Here is a 17,307-nt window from a genome sequence, read left to right as displayed (position 1 = left end):
GATGTTAAAGCAAAAACAACAGAGGGCGTGAATGCAACAGTTTATTACATGGGAAAAAGGCAACAAACTCAAAACAAACAAACAAACAAAAAAACATAAAGAAGAGGGAAAGAAAATGTCAGGTACAAAGCGTAGGGAGAAAGGTGGGTAGGGAAAATTAAAGAGAAGAGGACCAAATCATTAGAGGGGAAATGTAAAAAGCTTACTGAGCCATTTAGTAGACCTAAAGTGAGCCGCGCAAGACTGCAGGAGGAGGTCGAGACAGAGCATCCTCCAGTGCAGGGACAGACAAGTGGAGAACAGTGAGACGTGTTAGTAAGTTTCAGAAGCAGTTTATATGTAGGCTATGAGCTATCCATAGCTTTAAGTGTCCAGTTCCCACCATGATTCCTACCTGACGTGTTCAAGGCTGAAAACAATGTGTAAAATGTCACAAACAAATCAATAATGCCATGTGGAAAATAATAAATTAACACCGTCATGACATAAGTGATTGTAAAGTACTGTTATTGGTGAATATCTTTAGTCTATGCTTAAAGTATCTTCAAACCCTGTCTAAACACTAGATTGGGAATGGGCTTTGGGGATTTGTTTTAGCCCCAGCCTGTCCCTGTGAGTTAAGCTCAACTTGACTAGTGCACCTTCGTCAGTCAAATGTTCTCAAAGTGTTTCGGTGAGTCTCTTAGAAAGTATTTCACTGACTTGGTTTTTGCTAGGGTGTGTCACGTTACAGTCAGCGTAAAGCTGATTAACTTCCCAAAGGTGAGCTTACATTTGGCTTAACCTGAGGAAGCTTTCTCCCTGTGTCTCATGTCATGTCTGTCCTCTAACATCAGGGCTGAGTACACACCCTTTAGATGGATGTTTGAAGGGTGATGTTGTTATCTGGAGGGTGAACGTGCTATCTCACTCATGATCAGAACTTCAAGGACATTTAAAGTGGGCAGAGATTGAATCTCTGGACCTCTGTAATGGATGTATGGGCATGTATGCTGATAACACAGAAGCAGTTGGTAGAAACAAAGTGGTTCAAAGCGACGTTTTGGTACTAAGTTGATTTTTAGATTTCTGTTGTTAACCATGATTTAATTTTTTTTAATCTATTTGTTTATTCATTTATGTATTTATCTTTTGCAATGACACCTTGCAGAAGTTAATCTTGCTTTTTGTTGCACTATTCTAAAGTTGTTTACTTCTGCCAATCCTTATTATTCAAACTAATAATAATAATTATAATAATAATAAAGAACTAAAAGTTGAATTTACAGCTTAAGGCTTTCTAACTTATTGCAAAAGTTAAACTTAAGAACCTGCTTTCTGAGTCAAAATGGTTAGTTATATCTCTACGTCTGGAGCTTTGTGCAATGTACTGTAATGGCATACATTTTTCATAGAAGTCAAGATTGTCTTTAAAAGAAACAGAAAGATGTTTCCCCAATATGTGAATTTGGCTAAGCTTATTTTTTTTATTTTCTATTTTTTTTGCTTGAATTTGCATCAGTTTCTAATTGTGTCCAGAATACATTTAAAACCTGCTGTAAAATCCAACATCATCTGCATATTGACTGACTTAGTGTATGTATATATATATATATGTGTGTGTGTGTGTGTGTGTGTGTGTGTGTGTGTGTGTGTGTGTGTGTGTGTGTGTGTGTGTGTGTGTGTGTGTGTCTGACCTCCCCTTGAGAAAACAAACATTTTAATCCACCCAGATAGATACATAAAAATAAATCCTCCTTATTTGCATAAGCTTTCTTTATTTACATTCAGAGATGGCAGAGATGGTACCAAACTGACATGAAAGGCCCAACGAGCCGTTCTGGTGCAGCGAGGCACTTCAGAGAGCCTTTCAAACCGTCCGCCCTCTCATCTCTGCCAATGAATGCTGCATGTCATTAAAACTTAACGCCAAAACACAGGAAGCAACTCAGTAGTTTTATCAAGAGTGAAAATACAGTGACTCGGAATCCACATCAGGATGGAGAAAAAGACACGAAGGGGAAATGAAAAGGAATAAGCACGGAGCTCATCTCGGCAGTTATACATGTTTCATTGCATGAAATATATTCAGTGGTGAAATTGAGTTCAGAGAGACTAAGTGGAGCTGCGATTGGCATGCTGCTGATATTATTCTCACCCTGTGAAAGAGAAGTAAAGCTGATTGTTGGTTAATGGTTTTAAACAGCAGCTAGATGGTAATATTCACAGGGGTGGCAAATGTGAGTCTGATAACAACAGAGAAGTAGGTTTAATTCCATGCTGTTGAAAGTACAATCATTTTATCTACAATGAAATGATATTTCCTGCGTCTACTGGGGTGTGTGATACAAATGTAATCCTCTTTCTTTCCTGTCTATTGTGTCCTTTGTCCAACTTTTGTGTAAACTTTCATGAGATCAAAATATTAATTTGAAAAAAAGAGGCTCTTGGGGTGTTTTAGGTGTTCAAATAAAGTCTAACTGTTGTTAAAATTCCCCAAGAAAAAGAGCAAACTCGGGAGTCAGAGTCGGAGAAAGCAGACCTGAATAAAGAGCAACAGAATCTGACCTGAACCCAACCCTCAGAAACCCCCCTAAAGCTTGAGAGACAGGGGAGGATAAAGAAGGGAATATGGGTCCGGATGTGACTTGGAAGCGGAAACAGCTTTGATGCCTGCAATCCCAATCTGGTCAATCAGCAATCAGAGCACACTGAAACACTAATGAGGGGTTTCAACACGGGATCCAGCTCCAGTGCTGCTGATGCAGATGTGATATGACAGTAAAATCAGCTGCAGGAGGAACATTTGCCGGGCACATGTTGTTTTCTGACAGAGTGAGCCACTGAGTCGCTCTGATTTGAAGGGTTACCCGAGAAAAAGTGAGTGTGCTCTCGCAAGTTTGATACAGAAATCAGAGTGAGATGGAGGGAGCACTCAAAGAGCTCAAGAGAAGAGATGATAATATACATCGCTGCTTTTTCACAGAGACCTAGTTTTATAACAACCTTAGTGAGGCAGCTATACATAGCTCATCAAACAATGCAGAACTTTTATTTATTTATTTGTTCTTTTCGGCGTTTTTTCCACCCAAAGTAGAACCAACTTATTACGTAATCGATTGAGGGGTCTTTTTTCTGTAGTTTGAGGCATAAAAATGCAGGAAGAACACACCAATAACTGGCTACTATCATTCTCCCCTGTGTGCAATGAAGGCACATTGGCATCTGTTTGCCTGAGTGATTCTGAGTGTTTCAAGGAAAAAGTGTCTTGAGTAAGGACATACTTGTTTCCTTCCTTCCTTCCTTCCTTCACAAAAAAAATAGAAGGAGTTTAATAAAGCAGCCTGTTGAGGCAAAACAAGTGAGTCTGTATTGTCAGGGTTGGAAAACAGTGTACGGTAGCTGACTGAGCAGTGGCTCCTCTCTGAGGGACCCAGCCTCATAACACGCACGGTTAAAACCCACTATTGCTCTCCAAATGGTGGCATCTGTTCCCGGCAGCTGTCCTCGTTTGTGCTCCCACGCGCTCTGGTCAGGCCACCCGCCGCGACCTCTCTAGGCTGGCTCCGGGCTCAGACATCAGCAGGACTGATGCTGCCGGTTGTTCGGGTGCGAGGACAGGTGAGCAGGTTTGGCTGCGTCCTGCTATCACTCAGGCTGTTTGATCTCCATCATGAGCCCCCCGAGTAACACGGCACCTTCAGCCAGCTTGGCTCAGCAGCAGGCGACAGCTCAAGCTCCAGCAGCTCAACTCTTACAGGGGTCAAACAGATGGTAACGGTGAGGGAATGACATTCGGCTGATAAGTCAAACAAGGTTGATTATCTCAGAGTTTCTGCTTTTGGATAGGTTTAGCATTCATCTTGTAAGCGATGTTCTCTGTTTTCTGTTTCACCCTTTGTCAAACATGTGATTCCACTCTAGCTCTATTGCTTTTTATTTCTTGTTTCCAAAACATTTGAACACAGGAGCCATGGTTTGGTACAAGGTAGAGACAAAAATGTCTGAACTTTGAAAACGTGTGAAAATATTCAATATTCAGTTTTGTCAGTGTCAATATTCTGACTGCTTCAAGCAGGAAAGTCATTCCCCTAAATCAATATACGACTCGTATCCTTTGAGCAAAGTTTCTGATTCACTTTAATGTCTGTGACAGCTTATTTCAGTGAATAAAGAGAGAAGAGATAAAGGGGGATAAAGTGACCTTTTCAGTCACAGGACATCAGCTCATGTTTACTGGTTAAACATGCAACCTCACATTTCAATCCACCAACTCAAATCTTGTCACTGAAACACATTTTATCGTCAGTCACAGTCTTTTATTTTGACTGTTTCATTATTTATGATATTAAAAAAACTATCAAAGATTCTGCTCATTTATTGTACTTATTCATCAATATCCAAGATGTCATTTCGACGACGACATTTTCCATGAATCGATTTGTTGGGACCTGTGTCATCAGTTTGTGCCAGTTCAGCTTTTGTCGAGACTTCAGTCATTTTCTGTTTCTAATGCAGCTATAATCATCGTGAACAGCTGGCATATTTAAAAACGGACTCAACCCAACTTCATTCATGTTGGGATGAGACGAAGAAGAAGAGTTCAGTCTGGTCTTAAGCCTTTTCTGCAACGCTTTATAATAACTCACGTTTTAGCATTAATGACACAGTTCAGTAATAGTTAATACTAAACTTGTCATCTGTACAGCATTGTTCAATACTCATTGGTATTTCATGTACAAACAGTTCTAAATGTGTTATTACTGATTAATGAAATGAGCTGTTATGGTCATTATGAACCAGTTGTTAACCATTCACAGATTGTGATTCTAACATGTAGTAACAAAAGACTGTTGTTACTCTTGTTTATTGTCTTTTATAAAATATTTATTAATAAGGTTTAACACCAGAAGCACCTTACAACCAAGCGGCAACCTCCGGTCTAAGAATATGAGACAATGCGGAAGTGTTGAAATCTGCTGTTTCTCGAGTGTTTGCTGGAGGCTGGCTCCGGAAGTCACACACACACCAAGTGAAAAAAAGCAATTTTCAAAGCAGAAATTAACCTATTTACAGCCTGATTCAAAAAATGTCTTCTGTCTGGATCTCTAATTTTACTATCGGCACCCACTGTACGGGGGTGATTTTTTTTCTAACTCGGCTGATCAGAGGAAATTAAGATCGCAAGCTCCCCCAATAAGAGGCACAGCTGAGGGTCACTTGACCGACAGGCGCCCTATGGCTGTACCCAAAGTCCTTGCCACTACCAATTTGGCCGCTATAGCCGATGTGCTTCATTTTCCGTTTCAGAAACAGACGGGTGACGTTGGCGAGACTACGTTCATGTTTTATACAGTCTATGCTTACAACCCAGAAGTCAGATGTTTATTTAACAGAATAAGGAAACAGACACAACACAAAAACTGAATGTGTGATTTGTTGTATTTATAAAAAGAAAAGGTACCAATTTCTGTATAAACCCTGGTTTAACAAAACAACACTTAATATAAACTGACAATTTCTCTGCAGTCAATTTAAAAAGTCCCTCAAATGTAAAGTGCTTCAATGCTGGTGGCAAAACCCAAATGCAGTTTTAAAAACTTTATATTTAAAGGCACATTAGCATTTAGAAAGATAAACACTGGCTGCATGTTATACTGTATGATAACTTATATAAACTAACAATTACTCTGCTGTGAAAAAATAGATAAATAAATTAAAATAAATCCCTAAAATGTAGGGGGCTGCAGAACTTAAGTGTCAAAAATAAGATGCAATATTGAAATATTATACAAAAATAAACACTGTCTGCATTATATTATGTAGAAAAGGATACAGACCCTAAATGTACTTCATTCATTTGCACAGTCCACTCATTCTACATTTATTCTTCTTTTTCAGAGTTTCCTTTTCTAGTGTCACATTTTATCAGCTTCAGTGATTTCCCTTTAGAAATTAAATTCTTGAGCCGGCTGAGAAGATTTAAGTTGAGAAGAGGAGATGATGATCTGCTCTGTGAAGGAAGAATCCCACTTTCAGTGTGTCACCAGCAAATTCTCCTGCTTCCAACACGCCATTGACATGTCTATTTATTATTAAAGTGTTAGTGCCTTTTCTTTGACAACAATAATTTGCCTGGCTGTCTGTCAAATCAGCGCTCCTGAATTTGATTCTTATTTTAAAACTTGAGGACGCTGCTTGTTTGAGAATGTATCACTATTTTTCTAAGGTTTTGACCAATCAGAATCAAGAACAGCCGGGAAAGTAAAAAACTGGACACTGATTTGCAATATTGTTGTTTTGTTTGGTCTTAGTGATAATATGAGTTGCTTGCTACTAAGACAAACTACTTTTCAGGTTTTTAATGTCACACAATTTTTTTAAAAAGGGACAATTGTCTTTGTCTTAGATTTAAAGAATAAATTTGACACATAGAAAATCGAGGAGCGTGCTCAGTCCCATTTCGTCTTCTGTTGTTTCATTTATGCCTAAAGTGAAAACCCAGAAGAACTGAGGTAGCAGTGAGGGATGTATAGATGTTAATTCGTATGACACATACCCAATTATTGAGGGAATAACTCTGGTCTCATCTCTTGCACTGATAAGGAAATGCCTGCCTGTAAATGAATATGCTGGCCTTGCTCGCTTGCTGTGACTCTGATAAGAAATGTACACATGCATGGACCTCGTGCTCGTGTCGCCCAGTGTGTGTGAAGACATGTGGTTTTAAATCATCATAGCCAGTGATCATGAAACCTCATTTCCTTTTTAATGAGATATTTGCACAACGTGAATATTCCTGCAAACCAATCCCAGTATCAGCCAGATGATATGTAATTGGCTAATTGGCATGCAGTTAGTCTGTTGCAGAAAATGATGTCATGTGTTTCGTTATTGAGATGTGCAAGAGGAAGCAGCATGTGGTGCTGTGTGGGAACACGGGGCTCTATCTTCCTTGCAGGCCTGCATTAAGAGCTGTCTGTGAGGTCTGATAAGAGACCACAAATTAATGACATTTTAATTATGGAGCCATTTGGACCCTCTGTCTTTGTTTTATAACAAGGACAGTAAAATAACCTTTAGGGCTCTGACAGCAGCTCGGCCTATCTTTGCAGCCCCTGTGTCCCATAAAAGACAACAATACATGGTGCTATGTTCCCATGCTATGATGATGTTAATCACGGTGACAACTGACAACTGTAACAACATGATCTCAAGTTTAGTTTAGTTGGTCTTTATTTTATTCATATAAGCATAAAAATATACATTCAATATTTAAAAAAAAACTTCAAACAGAAGAAAAGGAGCAGAAAGAGAAAGTATCATATCATAACTGCCCCTTCTCTTACAAAACATTAAATAAACACATAATGCAAAATCAGCCACCATGCCTTTTAACTTTCCATTATTTCTTCCTTACAGGAAAAAAAATGAAACAAATTCACAAACATAAATGCTTATTTCCAGTTTGCCACAACACATAAAAAATACTAAATGATAAAATAATAAATCAAATTAATTAATTAATTAATTACTCAAATAAATCATAATTTTGCTAGATTGAGATCAGCAGGATTTGGCGTCCTTGGTGACTCTTTATCTTTACAGCTCTGACATGTGAATGCTATCACTTGTTGTCACACATCATGTAACTTGTGCTTTCACACTCTGGCTTGCAGCACCGTCATTCATAGCACATACAAACTACAGTATGTTAATTAAAACAGGTGTGGAAAAGAGTTGTTTGTTTCTCATCCAGGATGTGAAAGTGCAGATTTCTGATAAGAGGTGTTGAAAGCGTGTTATTAAAGTTTTCCCTAGTTGGTGAAAAATATTGAGTTTAACTTTCTCATCTCTTCTGTTGCCACTTGCTGTGACTATGTCAGCTTGTTTCAGTGTATCACATGTAAAGTGGCTCCCTGTGGTTTTTTCACGCTCTCCTTTGGGTGCTTTAACCTGAAGACTTTAAGCTATTTGGGTGCTAAAAGGCACTCCTCCTGTGTATTTCATGATATGTAATTAAGGTTGTAGAGTGTGAAAAAGTTTTGCATTTCCGATGCTCTCTTTAAAGAGAATATGACAAATGGACTGTACTTATGTACCTTTCTATTCTTGAAGACCACTCAGAGCACTTTTACACTTCATGACTCACACACCCTTTCATTGCCATTTGGTAATAAATGGTTTGAATCTATGACGCTCCTGACTGAAGTGAAAAAAAATGAAACACTGAAATGTCTCTATGTTGACATGAGTCGGTGGTAAGAGATCCTTAAAAAATGTAAATCTATGTATTAATTCACTGGCAGTTGGTCTTCATTTGGAAAACAGTTTTAGCAACCATGTGGGTTTTTTTTTTCCACCTGTGCCGATCTCTAATGACTGCTCAGAAGAAGTGCAGCTCTTCTTCCTCTTCTTAAAGCATTGCTGTAAAAGTCTGGATTCATATGGGAATTGTTATTTCCTACTGGTTTACAGGTAAAATCTGCGTCAAATTCAACATTATTACTCTCCAATTTCATCTATAAAAATGAGTGAAACTGTCGATGGCAGTACAGGCCAAAAATAAATATAAAAGTAAATGAAGATGACTAAGTCATTTGAATTAATTGCCTGGGTAGGATCATGACCTAGCCTCTGCTCACCTCAGGTTCATTATGTTCAACATAAACACCAGCGAGGTTCAGTGAGGGGTCGAGCATGGGTCAAAAAAACAAAACCTTCATTAAGGAAAGCAGAGTGTAATTAGTGTGAGAGCTAAATTTAGTAATTGGTGGCTTTTTCTGAGATGTGGCTTATGATGCACTCTTGTAAAGAAACATGATAATTTCTTCACTCACTGCACATTGTTTTTGTGATGCACAATGTTTCATTATGTTTATAAGACTGATTGAACTTTGGGATCTTTGCCCACCCAAACTGAGTCATTTTGGTGCACCCTGCTTTGATTATTGATTTGTAAATGTAAAATCTAAGACAGTGATCTTTCTTCAGATAATAAGATGCTAGTAGACTGATAGTTGCTAGGCGCCACCCTGTTGGCTAAGGCTGCCTGTTGCAGCAGCTCTCTCTTCTTTGTCCATTTCTTGTAATTTTTTTTGTCTCTTTTTCGTAATCTTTGTATTTAGAGTGGGTCATGACTTTGTATGGCTCATTGTTGGTCAAGGACACCAAACTTTTTGTGGCTTCAGTGATATTTTGTTTCTCCTGTTTGTCTGGAGATCCTACATGTAACCATGGCTGCATTGTTTACATGTGAACTCAGCTGTTAGCAGCCTGTAGCATGTCAATGCTAACTGGTGTAAGGCCTGATGTCTTCCCACAAGGTGAGGAGAAGGAGGTGAGGACAATGTGCTGGTTCTCAGGTGTGAGCTAAGAAGTGACGACATGGACCTGTCCTTCCATCCATCGTTATTGGGAACGTAAGATCTATCTCCAATAAGATGGACGAGCTAGCTGTGCTAACCCAGCAACAGAGGCAATACCAGAAGGCAGCGTAGTATCATGCTATTCACAGACATGGCTAACGGAGCTAACATCAGACACCAACGCCATGTTGGACGAGCTTCACCTGCTGTGAGCAGGCAGGATCCAGGAGACAGAGATGGAGCATGACTGAAGAAGCTCAGTCCTGGACCCTGTGGAGGTGGAGGCTGGCTGAACTGGACAATGATGGACAAGCTGTCATCATCTATTTTCTTATGGAGCTTTTTGCACTTTCTGTACACTTTCTTAGTTTTGTTTTGTTGGTTGAGTACTATACTACTCAATACTCACTATCCCCAACTTGCTTAGGAGTCTATTTTTGTGATTGCTTACTTGATAAGAAGACACAGGAACATGATTTTTAAGCTTGGGGTCAATGATAAAGCTGGCATGTTTGACATCTTGAGGAAGAGAATAAATTATATGTATCAAACACATAAACACCTGGTTTGTTAACTTGTGGTGAGAATTAAGCAGGACTTGGTTTTGTGTTGTGTTTTCAGAAGCTGAAACACACTTTCGTTACATCAATGACACTTAGCTATTTGATAAAAGCAAGTAATTAAAACTTGCCAGATTTTTTTTTTCTAATTCCCCTGTTGTGATGTTTATATTGTAATTATTTTTAGGTATCTAATGGAAAAATATGATCTGAGCAGCTTCAGCCTAAGTGCATCCAGCTCATCTCCTCTACAGCACCAGGGAAGTAGAAACACCGCTCTGAAGTGTTTGGACGTGTAGCAGCTGATTTGTCTCCGTGTAGCCAGAGATGGCAATGCTGCCAGCATAACAGACATTTCATTAAGACATGAAAAAGAGGATGTTGAAAAATCCACATTTGCATAAAAATAACATTAGTGAAATAGCAATCAGATGGGGCAGGGCCGTGCTGAGAGTGTCATTCTCCTGAGACAAGACAGGGCTGTATCTTTAATTGAAAAAGGAAAGGGGGATAAAACATCTCATAGATAAGCTGCACAAGAGCTTTTGTCTTTTTTTACTCCATGTACTCATATTGTCTTCCATTCTAGCTGATGTTTTTCTCTGCACTCACTTTCATTACTTATTTATCTCTTGTTTTTGGCAAAGCCTGTTCTGGGATTACCTCAATGTGTATGGAATGCCTATGAACTGCTATCTGATGCTAAGAGAGATTTTCACCCAGAAGCTATAGAGACTAATGTAAACATGTGAATCAATGCAGGCAGGAAGTGGTCCTCAGTAGACGATAGATGTGTTGTTCTGTTTATATATATTAATTAGCTTTACCCAGATGGTGAGAGTAGACGCTAGATGCAAATGATAAGTTGGGAATGTTCATTTTCAAGAAGTTCCAAGGTAAATCTAGATAATGCCAATGGAAAACACACCTTAGGAATTATAATGCACACCTAGCTTTTGGGGTGTTTGGGGGGGTGATTCAGCATACAAAAATCAACATCCCCTGAGTGTTTTCATTTTGAGTAAATGCCCTTGTCTCAGTGTGAATGCAAGAGTACATTCATGCTTATGTGCACTACAAGAGCACAATAAGCACTTCGTTATAATTCTAGCGTGATTAAAGAACCTTTCCAGTTGCAAAATTAACGTCTCCAAAGAGGACGATGCTGCAGAGGTTACATATCATTCATCAGGCGAAATGAGAATAGAGCTAATGAGCTAGCTATGGTCTGCTGTGGTATCGCGTTGTGCCACATGGTCCTGTGATGCCATAATGAGGAGAAATGGCTGAGGCGTGAAGAGAAGCCAAGTGGCAGGGTGAAGGCCGCTAATTCCCCTCGTCTGGAACCAGAGATAAGAGACAGATTAAGATTAACAACGTCGAGCCTGTTGAAAGACTAATTATGAGGCACTCTGCGCACTTACTAACTTCTGTAGGTAGCATCTCGCAGATACAGCCGGGAGTTTGTCTACTTGTGTTTCTATCGTGCATGTGTGTGCGTGTGTGTGTATTACTTGGCCCTTTCTCTGTTTACTCTTTAGTCTTCTCTTTGCTAAGCCTCTTTCTTCATCAGTTTCTCATGTCAGCTGTTTTCACCCCGCATGGCATTACACAGTTACTCAGCTCCACTCATCCTCTACTAAAGACCGTTCATTATTTTAGTTGGCAAACACCGAGTCATAATCACATCAAATTTATTCAGACCTGAGCAAGTTCAGGTCCATGTTAGCATATTTGTGGTGTCTTGAAATGAAAAATAACTTTTTTAGGCAATAAGAAAAGGCAAAGCTAGAGTAAGCATCGTGAGAAAAGCCAAATAGAAGTATAGCTTTAAGTATCACAATGTTTTCTGGTAGGATGAGTGTCCAGTCAAACTGTTTGTGCTAGTATACATCGCCCACAACCTTCTCCACGGTGCTCACTGTTGCTTCAACACAAAAGTTTGCTTATGTCACTTCTATTCCCTATCAAGACTGATTTAAAATGCCTGTTAAGCTTTTTCAAGCTTTTCAACTTAACTGAAAAAAATGGAAAGGAACTGTTCAGGCACAAGCAGCAGCTCACGGCTGAAAATTGATCAGGTTTTCTTTTGCCTTTTCTGTTTACAACTTGATACTGGAGGTCCAGGTCAGTCTTGATTTGTTTGGTCGTTGAAGGAGAAGTGACACTGAAGGGCACAACTGTTCTCAGCTTTGAGCGCCGTTTGTGCAACAGTATGCAGCAAACAGCGGATACGGAAAGCATTGTTTATGCTTAGGGCACTAAAAGCTGAAACGCTGAGCAGCTTTGGTTTTGTATAGAAAATTAGGAACTAAATGAAGTTTGTGTAAGTTCATACAGGACATGGAAGTCCTACGCCCAGATGCTATCAGCTGACAGGTTGATGATCAAATCACTTTTCCTTACCCCACTCAACCAATCACAGCTCGTGGTATACAGCCATAAGGTGGTGTATCAAAATACCTATCTGCTCTCACCAAGCCCTGCTACTCCCATGCTAACCACACTTTGCTGAATGAAGCATCCTGAAGCATCACCTGCTTCTACGAAGTCTCCATGTTTGTATTTTGTTAAGTCTGTTTATATGTATTGTATGTAACCCCTGTGGGGGATAGTCTAATGAACTTCCTGTAAAGCCTAAGCAGGCTGCTTGGCTAACCTAGGGAGTACTTACAAAAGCAGAGCTCTAACGCAAAATATAACTGTATTTCCATTTGGCAATATATGGTTTGAATCTATGACATAGCACTCCTGACTGATGTGCAGAAAAACAAAACACTGAAATGTTTCTACGTTATTTAGTTGACATGAGTTGATGTTAACAGATCCTGAAAAAATGCAGATAAGGATTAATTCACTGGGCAGTTGGTCTTAATTTGGAAAACAGTTTTGGCAACCATGTTGCTTTTTTCCACCTGTACTGATCTTTACTGACTGCTCAGAAAAAGTGCAACTCTTCTACTTCTTAAAGCATTGCTAGCTCCTGCTGAAACCAAAAAACACCAGGAGACAGTAAAGTCCTCCTGTCAGTGGAGTTTAGCTTGAAGACATGTTTTTTTTAATGTGATCACAAAAGCAACTATTTGTTTTTAAAGTAATTTTTCAGGCTTTTTTTTTCAGCTTTAATTAAAGCAGATAGGACAGTTGACAGGGTAGAAAACAAGGTGAGGGTGAGGAAAGACGTGCAGGAAACGGGCCACGGGCTGGATTTGAACCAAGGCGCAGATCAGATGGTCAGGCCATCTGCAACAACTGATTTTGCTGGTGTTACAAGTAGAATTGAAGTAAAAGATATTGCAGCTTCCCCATTATTCATTTTAGTATATTTCAACTTCTTACAGAGTCAATGGTGTGAGTGATTTAGAACATGTAAATTTAAGGTTATGTGAGAGAACTTTTTTATATCACCTTTATTTCTATAAGATTAACTTTAACACAGAGGTGCAAGTACAAATTCTCACCACCGTTTAATCCACACCATTAATCTTCTGCAGCTAATTAGACAACACCTGTACAGAGTGAGGGTAGCTAATGCGCTCTACCTGCAGCATCAATCACAACAGCAAAGGAGGACAAATGTAAACCAGTGAGCAGTCCTCTGTGGAGACGTAAGCAGCTGACTGCTGGGTATACCGTGCTGCTGCTGACATCAGGTTTGTAATTTTTGATCACTGAAGCGGTTTTACTGCAGTTCTTGCTGCCTGGCCTAGAACAGAACAACAGATGGAGAGACCTGAGACTTTCCTTTTAAAGCTGTTCTCCACTGTTAGGCACTAAAGTGCAGCCTCAGACTGCCTCTGAGCCTGAGGGAGAGGCAGCATGAAGTTAGCTACAGTGGGGGTGAGCTGAGGGCTGTTTCTACACGCACAACGACTCGCACCAACATGCGTGGGTACCTTATAGACACTCTCTATTTATACCTGTTCATTGTCTCGTGTTAATGTGCTTGAACTGGTACTAGCTGCACTTGTCTAGTTCTGTTTTAACAAAGTTACACAAGTAACAGTACAGTACGGCTCTGCTGAACTGTAGCTGTGAATATCTGAGTGTGCTTTTTATATCCAGCCTCCTCTTCCTCTCTCATGCTTTATTCATATCTGTCACCTGTGCTCTGTCTGAGCCACTAACTCTCACAGTATCAAACAGTTTTCTGACCTGCAGAGGACTTTTTTTTTTTTCAAAACTTGTAGCACAAACACAAGTTACACAAACAGCGATGCAGAGGCTACATGGTATTTGTTTGAATTCTTCACTAATCTAAAGAAGAAAAAAAAAGAAGAAAGCTCTTGTTCTTTTTTTGTCTGGTCTTTACTTTACCTTCCGGCTGGCAGGTGGTGCAAACCCTATTTGTATTTATTTTGATAGTTTTATCACACTGATTGAGAAAACACGAACACGCCCCAGCTATGAATCACTTGTGAGTGTTTGATTATGCACAATTACTATCTACATGGCTGCACAGAGCCTTAAAGAGCCAGTACACTTGGGCTTATGTACCTGGTGGACACGGCAAAAAAGTGTGCTAATCATTTAAGTAAAGCTGTAATTTTTACTATTATTTATTTATAGTTTTTTCTTTTTCTATTTAAAATATGTTCATTATATCCAACTATAACTTATATTTATATGTATATTTAAAGGTAGGATCAGTGGAAATTTCTGTTACTTGTTGACAAACACAAAGTCAAACAGGGCTCCTCCTCCTTGGACCAGTGCCAGTGGCAGTGCACACTCACAGCCTCCAACTGTGACTACATGAACACACTCATTAGTCCAGCAACCACCTGTAGTGTTGAGTTTCTTTGTAGGAAAGACTCAAGCGCTGAGCACCTGACTTGGCATGTTAGTACAAGCTAATCATGAGTATTTGACACATACCAGCTTGCGTCACTCTTAGTCATGTGCTGCTCTCCAAGTGCTTGAGTGAAAGTGAAAGTTTTCACCCTTATTTAGTGAAAAGCTTTATCTGTTTGGCGTTTCATTTCTTTCTTCATGCTGCGTCCACTAGCCGCTCGGGATACTAACCAATCCACTTGCTAAGTAGCTCAAAAAGTCACTTGCACACTGGGTACACTGTGATTGGTCGATGTAACTGTGCTTGCTCCAAGCCCAGAAACGTCCCAAATCAAACTAAAACATTAACATACAGGCAGAGGAGAGGGTTGAGGCAGACACTGACACTGACATACATGTATAGAGGCCTAGAAGTGACAATTGAGTGGGATTATTCCCACTCAATTTATAGAAGATGACATTTTATTTTTAGGAAAATTGTGCAGACTCTACCTTTAAACTTAAAAAAAAAAATCCAGAGAAAACATTCATATTCACATTCATATTTAACAGGATATTTGGTTGTAAGTAAAACAACTGTCACAACAAAATGCAAAAAGACAATAAAAGAAGGAAGTCTACTAGAAACCCTTGGCCAGCTCCATAAACTGTAAACCAGAGAAGGACTAAACAGGCCTACAAAATGTTTTGTTGTAGCTAAGATAACTGTTGAGCCTGATGCTTTCATATAACCTGCCCAACAATGTAAATATATTATTTATATTAAATTAGAACTCATGTGTTATTGAAAACACAGTGCTCTGAATAGTTTGTGTCCTGTCAGTGAAATTGCTGACAGCACAGCCTGAGCCTGTTTCTCACACGCTGCTCTGCACTCAAATGTACACTTTTAACCAAAGTCTACCAGCACGCATCGATAACAGCTGGATTGTCAAAGCCTGCAGCCATAATTCTGTATGTCCACAAATGAGACTGAGGACGCTGCCCTATCAGAGCTCTCAGCATCTGTGGCCATGAAACTTCAGCTTGTCTCTCAAACCCTGCTACTCTGAGGTTTGAAGGAGATAAAGTTAAGTTTTCCCATTGTACATAATGCTCGAGGTGTTGACATGAAATTTAATCTTTTAGGTTTTGTTTATTGAGAAAGAGAATTTGAACTAAACACAAAAACTCTCAAAATGACAAAATATCTTCAACCACTAAAAAGTGTTAAATTAACTCTCTGTTCACCGTCCTACCATATGAGCCTGAGTCACAGGTTTTTGTTTTTGTTTTTAATGTTTTTTAGCAGAACTTCCTTAGTTTCCATTTCTTCCCTCATCAGATAGTCAAGGATGGCAGATGCAAAGCAGACTGCAGGCAGCTTGGCTGTCACGAAAAAAAAAAAAAAAGAGTCAAAGTGTCCTCATCGATGCTGGTACAGCACCTGAGGAGAAAAAGGGAAAAAAAAAACTTGAAAGCCAGACATCTGATCTCGAGCTCCAGCTGGTCTTTCAGTCAGTCAGTACAGCACGCTGTTACTGATATCACCACACAGAGAAATACACCAGATAACTTAATGCAACAGCTTTCCAGCTCAGAGTTCTCTATTTCACCACAAGAAAACTCTGATCATGGTGTTAGATCAATCGGACAGTGACTCATCTGTTGAACGGTTGAATATTTTGGCCACTTTGGTCCACGATTTTCACACTGGCTTCTCAAAGCGAGAGGTTCTGGGTAAATTTAACCCAGTGAAGCCTATTTTTGTGTCTGCTTTCCAACAGAGGCCAATGATCCAAGTTTTACAGATGACACATCCACATTTATTTCAGCTTCTTAAGGATCGATTTTTTCATGGAAAGTTGCCAATCTAAAGAATAAAAAATAAAAATCTAACTCATACATGAAGTATGTCAAATAGAAAGATTTACTACAAAAGATAAAAGACTTGTGGTGGTTTTCTCTTCTGGCCCATTTTCCCTTGAAGTGATGAAATTCTGCCCATGTACGTCTCCCTCTGACCTCCAACAGGTCACGGGATTAATTGCCTTGGCATTCCTAGTGATCCCTCCTCCACCTTAAAGTTCTTTAAGTATGTGCATCACACACTCCACTGGAAAGTCATGATCAGGAAAGATGGAACCCCCGGAAAAAAACACTCAGACGGAGGAAAGAGTTGAGAGAAATTAGACATCAGGAGAGCTACAGTATGACATTAGCTGACCTGCGCAGCGCAGATACTTCAGATTTCTGCCCCGTGCAGGATATTGGATGCTTTGCCTACTCATGTGTGAAAATAAAGGAGAGCTCTGGGGGCTTTAGGGGAAATGCTTGATGATCCACGTCTTGTAGGTCTGAAGTTTATCCTGGCAGCAGCACTGTTGAAAGAAACAGACATTTCTTTCTGGGCTTGAATGACCCTGACTTATAACATGAGGTTGGAGGAATGAATCATCAAGCCAGGTTTCTTTTAGGAGAATGAACCAGTCTTGCTTTGAAAAAGGTCCCTGATCTTTTCCCTTTTTTTTACCAATAGCGTTGATGATTCGAGGGGGAGGAGAAGCTGCATCAGTTCTTTAATTTGTGTGTGTTTCTTTGCATCCACTTTTCCATTAACTCTTGTT

The sequence above is a fragment of the Halichoeres trimaculatus genome, unplaced genomic scaffold (genome assembly GCF_033239565.1).
Source record: "Halichoeres trimaculatus isolate MK-OKI-2021-1 unplaced genomic scaffold, fHalTri1.1 fHalTri1_scaffold_5, whole genome shotgun sequence".
Lineage (NCBI taxonomy): Eukaryota > Metazoa > Chordata > Actinopteri > Labriformes > Labridae > Halichoeres > Halichoeres trimaculatus.
Note: the sequence above shows the minus strand (reverse complement) of the source record.